The 10,805-nt window shown below is 47.6% G+C and overlaps 1 pseudogene; it reads right to left on the bottom strand.

The window, feature by feature from the left end:
• Window positions 1-952: 952 nt before the first annotated feature.
• LOC146178946 (uncharacterized) lies at window positions 953-2,521 on the bottom strand (annotated as a pseudogene).
• Between the last annotated feature and the right edge of the window lie 8,284 nt (window positions 2,522-10,805).

The following is a 10,805-nucleotide window of genomic DNA, read 5'->3' as shown; positions in this document are numbered from 1 at the left end:
GTCCTCGATTGCTCTGTTGAGGTCTGCGACTTTCTTTCGTAGCCTACGATTAAGGCGTTGTTTTTTCCATCTGTTGAGAACGGACTGCTTGGCCTCGATAAGGTGGTCCAGTCGGCTATCCATTCTGTTCGTTTCGAGGTCTGTTACTATGTCCTTGGTTGAATTTCGAACATCTTGGAGGATCTTGTTGGTCCACGCGTAGATGTCGTCGATTTCGGTCTCTTCCGCCTCCTGATTTCTGTTAGCTCTGAAAGCAGTCCAATCGATGCACGTATGTTTCCTGACGTTGGTACTGCTCTGCTCCGCTATGACGATTTCCACGATCATGTGGTCGCTGCCGAGGTCCACCCCCGTGCTCCTCCACGTGATCGTGATCAGTTTGTTGTTCTTGACGAACGTGAGGTCGGGGCTGGTATCTCGGGACACGGAGTTGCCAATTCTCGTTGGGTAAGCCGGGTCGGTTATGAGGGTATAGTCGAGTTCAGCCGCGTCTTGGGATAGGTTTCTGCCCTTCGCATTGCTGTTGACGTAGCCCAATGCCGGATCCATCGCATTATAGTCGCCGCATGCGATCAGCGTGCTCTGGCCGGCCGTCGTGCTTGCCTTGTTAAGAATGGCTTTGAACCTCTGCAGTCTCCGCGATGGGTTACTGTAGATGTTCAAAATGAAGATGCTGTTTTTTCTTTGCTTGGTCGGTATGAGTTCGGTGAGCGTGTGCTCAATCCTGACATTGCTTAGCCGGTGTTCGACGAAGGTGAGTCCCTTCATGACCAGGGTGCACAGGCCTGTGCCGTCGATCGGGCCCGCGTGCACCCGGTAGCCTGGGAGGGACGGCTTGTCCGTTAGTGCTTCTTGGAACACGTCGGGCTTGTGAGCCGCGTGCTCGATGTGCTGCTGGACGACTGCCCTCTTCTTGACGTAGCCGCGGCGCGGCAGTTCCACTGCCACACTGTTATGCCTGTGGATTTGGAGGCCATGATTGTCCTATTCGGAGTTCTCCGTGTTGCTGCGCTTGGTTGACTTGATGCTGTACTGGCGCGAACGTTGGGTTGCTTAGTATTAGTTGCACGCTTCTTTCCAGATTGTTGAGTCTATTGACGTTCTCCATTTGGTAGGCTTCGATGGCTTGCTTCATCGATTTGATCATATCCTCGAGGCTGTTGAGTTTGGCTTCGACGTTGTTGTTGCTGCTGTCTGTGCTGCATTTGGTCATGTTGTTCTTGGTCTTGCGTGATTCGACGGCCCTCTTCTTCATTGCCGGCTCCTTGTCTGCGTCGGCCGTAGTTTCTTCGGCCTTGTTGCGGCCGCTCGGGCCGGATCGTTGCTGTTCGACGTTGCGGAGGGCGTTGCGGATCTCCGCGATTTCCTTGTTGAAGTTTTTGGTGGTTGCTCGCTGGGTCGCGTTCTTCTTTTTCAGGGCCTCGTTGATCTCTCGTTCCTTGGTTGAAGCGTTGTCTTCTGTCTTGGCGTTGTCGCTCGGATTGGTCTTCATGATACCTCGTGCGGCGTTGCCCCATCCGACTCTCTCGCGCGATGGTGATCCTTGGGGTTTCGTTTTTCGCGCGTCTCTGCTCTGGCTCCTGCAGCTGCTATTTCTCGACTGCGCGCGGTCTCCCGATGGCGTTCTTGACTTACGGGCAGCGGGCTTGTCAAGTGGCGGGAAATCGCTCTCCGACGGCAGCTGGTGGCTGACCTTTCGGCGCTCCCACTGACGCTTGCGAACGACGTAGGGAACCTTGTATCTGGCTTTACATTCTCTGTCGGCGGTCGGGTGAGCGCCGCCGCAAAGTTTGCATTTGGGCGTACATTTGTGGTCTTCTTTGGGGTTCGCTTGGCCGCAGCCCTTGCAGATCCGGTTGGTTGGCGTCGGGCACACGTCCTTGCGATGCCCGACCCGACCACACTGGTGGCAGACGTCAATTTGCTTTCTGTACAGGTGGCACGGTATGAGCGTGACATCATATCGGACAAAGTTCGGTACGTGGGGCTCTCTGAAGACTACTATGGTCGTGGTCGTGTTGCCGATTCTTTTGGCGCCTACGGCGAGTGGTTTTCTGTCGTTTACAATGTTGCTGTCGAGATCTTCGGCTTTCTCGTCGACAGGGATGCCTCGGATGATGCCCTTCACGGTGTCGTACGGCGCCGTGCGGTACGCGCTGACTTCGAAGGTCTTGTCTTGAATGCATATAGCTTGAATTCTTGCGTAGCTGGCGGCGTTTCCTTCCTTGGGCGTGCTGATTACCATTATATTTTGTTGCGCGTTCGGGCAGATGGTGTCCGATGCGTTCTCTTCGTTCGTGATCTTGGCCGCGGCGAGCATGGCCGCAGCGATGGTCGTAGTGCCGATCTTGGTAATGTCGAGTCCCCCTCGCGGTCAGATTACGATCTTGTTTTCCTCCAGCGGCAGGGCTGGCATTCTCGCTGCCTTGATGGCCGAGGCTCTAACGTTCTTACTTCCTTTCGCTTTCTTGCTTACTTGGTTGTCGGTGCCGGTGAGCTTCGCGTCGAGGTCGCGTCGATACTACACTACTATACTATACTATACTATACTATACTATACTATACTATACTATACTATACTATACTATACTATACTATACTATACTATACTATACTATACTATACTATACTATACTATACTATACTATACTAGTATACGATACTACACTTTTGATGACGTTTTTTCTACAGTGCACTCAGTACAATTATGAGCAGAAAGCTTTTCAACATGGTGACAGTTTTGCTGGAATTAAACATTGATTTATGAATTTATGGGATTTATTGATTGGAGGATTTATGGAAGCAGTGATAATGAGCCGAAATGAGTATTCTTGTAGACAGAGATATCTAGCCAAGAAAAAAAGGGCAAGCTAGCATGTAGCTTACCCACCATCCACTTAACATGCAAAGCGTAACCTTGAGTTTAGGTGTAAGGCAGGTTCGCTCCTTGTTGGCTCACGTTTTCTCTGAGCTAGATAGCTCCGCTGACAACAATACGCATCATCTCGGGTCATTCATACTGCTGCCATATAGAAATATAAAATTTCACCGAAACTATCACACTGTAAATAGCTTTGCTTATGATCGTAATTTTCTCCTAATTACAAAAATGCTTCAACCATGCCAACAAGCATAAAAAGACTTCGTATGCATTGAAAAGGCTATGGATATTGCGCAAGATAAAATGCACTTGAACTCAACAAATACTGTCCAAAGTTTCAAGCCTACTGTTTAAGGGAAAGCCATAAGCACTTCTCTAGAATAAACAAATGCGTTCAGTTTTATGTACATTTTTAATATACATATCACAATAGATTTATAGCCTGATGTTTATAATGTACTTCGGATTGTTTTTACTTGATGTTTATAAGGCTTGAAGTCGGGATAATTTTTTTAATTTAAGTAAAACTGTCCATTTCATATATTTTTCAGCTTTGGCCGATTTCAATAAAATATGGAGAAAGAATGGGCAACTATAGAGCTTCAAAGTTTTCAAGAAATGAAGAAAGATTCCTGGATAATATAGAAAAAAGCTTCAGTGTCAGAACTTTATTGAGTTGTGCCAGAATGCAGGACTTAATACCAGCAAATTTCAGAACAAGCCCTCAGTATTATATTTTCATCATTATTTTAAACAACATAATGCAACGCTTTTCTAGTACGTTATATTTTAGAGGTACATAGCATTCTTCAGGGAGATATTAATAAAAATCGAAAATAATGCTTTTTTTTAACTCATATAAAGTTACCTTTTTTTTGTTTTGAAATTTTGTGCAATTTTAGTGTCTTGTGGAGAAAACACTTTAAAATCTAGAGCTCCAAATATTGTGTGACATTAAGAACGTATCCCCGCATAATAAACAAAAAATGTTTTAGTGTAAATAACTTAAGGCATCAAGCCGGTATGTAAGGTTCAAAATGAACATTCTTGCAGCGCGTCGCTCCTGAAGCAAAGTTTGCGACGTTTTACTAAATAACCGCAACAAAAAGAGCAGGTTTCGAATAATTTTTGTAAACTTAAAAGTTACATAAAATGCGTGCGTAAAATAATCGATGACAATATCTTACTGCGGATGCAGCAGGTCTTCAAACTTGGAACTTTTTGAACTGGCAAAAACAGCGTTTTAAACCTCTAATGATGTACGATTTTTTTTTTCCGAGGAAACTACGTCGTGCCTTGGAAAACTAAGCTTCATTTATTTATGTCGAAGCATTTGCCCACCGCATATAAAAAGTTCATTGCAAAAAAAAAATGGTCATAGGACCTCGATTGCCTTTCTTATCTGAACACGTCTTCATAGTGACAAGGAAATCTCGGGCACAGTCAATTGCAGGTAAAACGAAGACCGACGTTTGAAATAATGTATTACCATTTCTGCTGTGGAACAGCAGGACGTCCATAATAATGAGCTGTCCTATCCTGATGCATTCATCCCTCCTAATGAGCTAATGCGCAGTATTTTTTTCGTTGACCAATAGATAATATTCGTAAATACTAATTAGCAACTGGTAAATTACTATCTTGAGAAAAAATTGTCAATACGAAAATTGCAGATTTCAATAAATGGGTTGCTACGTTGTTCCCATGAAGCTAGCAGATACGCAAAGTGATTTTTTTCACCAGCCGAAAAGGATGCCTTGCGCAATAAGAAAATAAAAAAAGAAGTTTATCGTGCTGGCTGCGCGACTTTAAAGGTCCGACACGCGTCTCTGATAAGAAAATTCGAATTTCTCTGCAAGGCTCTCTCACCGCTCAAGATCGCTGTATGCTCCTTACGAATGTTTCAGAATAACAGCTCGTTACGTGTCACCATTTTTCGAAGGCATAGATATATGGCTGCCTAAATCATAGCTGGATGGAAGAAACGTAGATTACCGTTTTCTCTAGGCGACCTACAACTTTCGCATTGACAGCTTTTGTGAATTCAGTATTTAAAGTCTTGGTTAGACTTTACAGGTGAACTACGAAAAAATGCTGTTGAATGCATAGGTTACACTGAAATGCTTTTAGTTGGTTTTACTGACTCAGGCTTACCGCATTCTTGCAAACATTAGTTACATCTAGCTTGGACACCTGATATATATATATTGTAGGGGTGTATTTATTCAGTCGACGCCGATGGATCCAGCTGCTCAGGATAAACTCGCAGCGGGGCGTAAGGCGTAGCGAATCACACAGACAACGACCAACTTCTTCGTTCTTGAGAGCGGCAGCACGCGACGCATGTCAGTGGCTATGACGATGAAGATTACCACACTACAATATATATATATATATATATATATATATATATATATATATAAATGGTAGCTCAAAATAGGGTATATGCTGTGGTCTTTCATACATAGCACTTTTTAAGACGTAAGTCCCTGCTTCCTTCATGGTTGGATCAAGATTCTTTCCCCACCCCCAGAGCCCTCCCTTCCGGCAGGAGGGACAACGTCCCGCATCCTTCCACGAATGTTACTACGCGGCCGCGGACGCTGTCTACCATCTCAACACGATAAGCTTGTTAATTAGTAAACACGCAGTATCGAAAAAAAAAAGTGGTGCACCGCAATATTCTACTGCCTTGTGGTTTCCATACTCCTCGCAGCTTCCTGCCTTCCTACAGCTCCTACACTCTTTCTTCTCATCCGCACTCAATTTGCACTTTTTAGTTTTTGATTCTATTCTCTTTTCGCTTGCCCACGCCCTATAAGAGGGGAAGCGGCAGCGAAGTGAAATTACTCTGGAAAATGATCGCTCCTCGATGGAAACGTCGAGGCCAATAAATATGTTTCTTTAAATGAAGCGTACACTTCGCTGTATAAATATTTAAGTGGCTAAGTACGTTATATATATATATATATATATATATATATATATATATATATATATATATATATATATATATATATATATATATATATATATATATATATATATATATACATATATATATATATATATAAATAGACATGGATTGCTTGTTACTAATGGGCCAGAGTTAAATTCAAACAGGATGTCACACAACTTTCCCGATTATCTTTTTTATTCCAACAGTTTCGGACGGTGGACCGTCCTTCTTCATGGTAGAATTGAGAATCTCAATTCTACCTTGAAGAAGGACGGTCCACCGTCCGAAACTGTTGGAATAAAATAGATAATCGGGAAAGTTGTGTGACATCCTGCTATCATTGGTATCCTTAGTCACCGTGTACGTGACAATATATATATATATATATATATATATATATATATATATTGTCACGTACACGGTGACTAAGGATACCAATGATAGCAGGGGGTAGCCCAGACACAACAACACAGCAGCACAGACGCAAACGTGCAAGCGACACTTTGTCGTCCTTTTCAACTTCGTCCTCCTTCCACACCTCAGTCATGCGCCACCTGGCAACGCTAGGTGGCGCATTTCCAACATATCCGCAATCGTCTTATTCAATCTTTCTGTAAGGTCATTGCTTTGTGGATGGTAGGCTGTGGTCTTGCGATGGGTCGTGCAACTCAGCTCAAATATGCGGTCGATCATCTGTGCAGTGAAAGCTGTCCCTCTGTCGGTAATGACGTAGGAAGGGGCGCCATGCCTCAAGTCTATGTTGTGCATGAAAAACTCTGCTAATTCGGAAGCTGTGGCATGAGGGATTGCCTTTGTCTCAGCGTATCGAGTCAGGTAGTCAGTAGCGACTACTATCCATTTGTTTCCCGTCTGCGACAAAGAGAAGGGCCAAGGAGATCCATTCCAATTTGGTCGGACGGAATGCGGGGTGCTTTAACGGGCTTGAGAAATCCGGTAGGCTTCTGGGGCGGTGTTTTACGGCGCTAGCATTTGCGACAGCTTCGTACATAGCGTTTCACAGCTGCGGAGTGTCCTGGCCAGTAATACATGTTGCGCACTCGAGCAAGAGTCCGTGAGCAACCCAAATGGCCAGACGTCGGTTCATCACGGCAAGCAAGGAGGATATCCTCACGGAGCTCGCATGGCACTACCAGAGGGTAAGTTCTGTCTTGGCCCTGGGAGTTTCTTTTATACAAGAGGCCTTGCCATATGCAGAAGGAACCAAGGTGCCGAGATAGGTGTCGAGGCAGGGTCGTATCATGCCTTTCCAGATAATCGATGAGTGGAAGGATGTCTGGATCAGCTCTTTGTCGATCCCTGAGCTCAGATGCGCTGAGGGCTCCTAGAAAACCGCTATCGTCATCGGCTGTAGTATCGCCAATGTCAACGGGTGCTCGTGACAGCGTGTCGGCGTCTTCGTGTTTGCGGCCGGACTCGTAAACAATAGTTATGTCAAACTCCTGAAGCCGTAAACTCCAGCGTGCAAGTCGTCCAGATGGGTCTCGCAGATTTGCCAGCCAGAACAAACAATGATGGTCCGTGACGACTTTAAATGGCCGGCCATAAAGATAGGGGCGAAACTTCATAGTAGCCCATACGACCGCCAGGTATTCCTTTTCTGAGATGGAGTAGTTCATTTCGGCACGAGAGAGAGTGCGGCTAGCATAGGCTATAACTCGCTCAAACCCGTCTTGATGCTGAACAAGGACCGCGCCAAGACCGATACTACTGTCGTCAGTGTGCACCTCAGTGTCAGCCGCTTCATCGAAGTGCGCCAGAACAGGGGATGTTTGAAGGCGCTCACGAAGCAAAGAGAAGGCCATCTGCTGCTCAGAGTTCCACACAAAGGAGGTGTCTTCCATGTAAGGCGCGTCAGAGGTTCTGCGATCTGAGAAAAGTCCGCAATGAAACGCCGATAATATGCACACAGGCCGAGGAAGCGCTGAACAGCTCTCTTATTAGCTGGAACGGGAAATCGTGCGACGGCAGCAGTCTTATCGGGATCCGGGCGCACCCCATCAGCGCTTACAACATGGCCGAGGAACCTGAGTTATGTATACCCGAAATGGCAATTCTGGGGCTTCAGCGTGAGATCAGCAGAACGGAGGGCTTCCAGGACAGCTCGAAGGTGTTCGATGTGTTGATCAAATGTTTCGGAAAAAAACAAATACGTCGTCCAAGTACACAAGACATATCTGCCACTTGAGGCCAGTGAGGACGGTGTCCATCATCCTTTGGAATGTAGTTGGGGCAGAGCACAATCCAAATGGGAGTACTTTGAATTCATATAGACCATCTGGAGTGACAAATGCGGTTTTTTCTCGGTCTCTTTCGTCTACTCCGATTTGCCAATAGCCGCTTTTTAAATCAATAGATGAAAAATACTTCGCACGTCGCAATCTTTCCAGTGAGTCATCGATGCGCGGCAACGGGTATACATCTTTCTTTGTCCCATTATTCAATTTCTGATAGTCGACGCAAAATGCCGTCTTTCTTTTTGACCAGGACTACTGGTGAAGACCACGGACTTTGTGAAGGCTGCACAACACCATCATCGAGCATCTCCTGAACCTGCGTCTGGATCACTTCTTGTTCTTTGGCAGACACACGATAAGGCTGCTGTCGTATTTGGCGAGCGTCGTCATAAGTAATGATGCGATGTTGTGTGATGGGCGTTTGACGAACCTTCGAGGAAGAAGCAAAGCAGTGCTTGAAGTCCAGCAGCAGTTGCTCTAAGGCCCGCCGTTTCTCCTTTGACAAGTGACAGTTAATGTCGATGTTGTCAAGAGATGGCTCGTTAGTTTCTACTGCCGTGGATGCAAAACAGACCGGATCGTGCGCAACATGGTCAGCAAAAGCGATAGCAGTCCCCGGGAACAAGTGCCGGTGTTCATTAGAAAAATTTGTGGCAAGGAGTGCAGCCCGGCCATTGTGAAACGACAATAAACTTCGGGGAGCGCAAATGCCTTGAGCAAGCAGCAGTGAATGGTTCGCCTCCGCTACAGCATCACCGGTACGGAAATCGTCATAGGTAACTTCCACAAGAGCACTGCTAGGCGGCGGCAGCGAGACGCTCTCGGCGGAAACACGAAGTGCGGCATTGCAAGGACTGCTACTATCTTGTTCGGTAGATTGTTCCATCGAAAACGTGACGAGTCTATTTCGCAGGTCGATAACTGCTCCGTACTCCCGCAGAAAGTCAATGCCGAGGATAAGGTCACGGGAGCAGTCACTTAAAACAACGCAACTAACGACGAACGTACGTCCGTTAATCTGAATGCGAGCCGTAACTATATGACCGCCGGAGGTTCGAAGGTACACACCTGGCCCAGCAGTGACCACCTTCCTCAAAACAGTCGCCATGCGACCACTCAAAATTGGATAATCGGCACCAGTGTCCACTAATGCGTTGACCGTAGTGCGACCGTCTAAAATAACCGGAATGTCCAGAGAAACGCTTCCCAAGGTGACGGTACCAGCAGCTCGCGGTCGGATCGAAGCGGCGACGACGGGAGGTCTTCAACGCAGTGACTACCAGCGGCCTCGCCCCCGAAGGTCGCTGTTTTCAGTTTTCCCGATGAGGGCTAGACGAGCGGCCTTGGTCCTATCGCGAGGAACCGTGGGTGAACGAGGAGGAGCGTCTTGGTGAAGGGGAGCGGGGCTGACGCTGCGAACGAGATGAAGAACGCTGCTCCGCCAGGTAGTCCTCAATAACTCGGGGTCGTGGACCAAACCGGGAAGGAGGCGAGTCGATGCGGAAGCCGTGAAGACCGAGGCGTCGGTACGGACAATCCCGGTAGAGATGTCCTGGTTCATCGCAGTGGAATCAAAGCGGACGGCGGTCAGGCGTGCGCCAAATGTCGGCTTTGCATCAGGGCAGCGGACGATTGTCGAAGTTCTGCACTGGCTGCACCGAGGGCAGCGGAACTGTAGTTGACGCGAGAATGGGCGGTGGTGAAGTGGGAGCCTGACTCTGCAGAACTTCCGCATATGTGGGACGATTGTTGGTCCACGACAGCAATGGCGGGCTCGGAACTACAGGCGAAAGAGGGCTCTTGAGTGCCTGCCGCACCTCCTCCCGCACTATAGCAGAAACGGAAGTTGGTGATTGCTGCAGAGGGCTCCAGAACTTGCTTAGTTCTTCGCGCACGACGCTGCGAATCAGTTCGCGCAATGGATCGAGATGCGGCTCGGAAGATGCAAATGATTCCGCAATTGTGCTTGTATGAAAAGGTTGGTCGTAAGCCACGGCACGTTGTTGTAGCACCTTTCCATTGCGGTGGCCTCCGCAAGGAATCCGTTTACAGTCGACGGTGGGTTTCGTACAAGGCCTGCGAACAGCTACTCTTTCAAACTCTGCATCAAGTGCCTGACCTTTTTGTCCTCGGACATGGCGGGATCGGCTCGTCTGAAGAGGCGCGTCATGTCCTCGACGTACGCTTGGACACTCTCATTCGGCCTTTGGATGCGAGAGTGAATGGCACGTTCTGCATGCTCGCGACGATCCGCGCTAGTGTAAGCCTCGAGCAGTTGACGACGGAATTCCCGCGACGAAGTTAATACTTGCTCTCGGTTCTAGAACCAGATACGGGCGCCGTGCTCAAGGCTGAAGTAGACGTTCCTTAGTTTGGCAGCATCGTCCCACTGGTTGAAAGCAGCGACACGTTCAAACTGAAGGAACATGTCCTCCACATCCTCAAAGAGGTCCTCAAGGAAAGACTTTTTTACCCGAGGGGCCTGCAAGGTGTAGTTACAGGCCGGTGCGACGCCCGTTACATGCTGAGCAGAACCACTGGATGTCATGGCGGCTGCTAATGGCTGAAGCTCCGGAGACAGTCCTTGGAGCCGTCGACTGGCGCGATGTACTGGGGTGTCCAATGGTACAGGGCTTGCGCGACGTCTTGTAGATGGAGACTCTTGCATAGGCGATCGTTTTACCCCGCACCTCCACCAGAATGTCACGTA

The sequence above is a fragment of the Amblyomma maculatum genome, chromosome 9 (assembly GCF_055883805.1).
Source record: "Amblyomma maculatum isolate TAMU_Amacu chromosome 9, ASM5588380v1, whole genome shotgun sequence".
Lineage (NCBI taxonomy): Eukaryota > Metazoa > Arthropoda > Arachnida > Ixodida > Ixodidae > Amblyomma > Amblyomma maculatum.
This window is presented reverse-complemented; position numbering and strand designations above follow the sequence as displayed.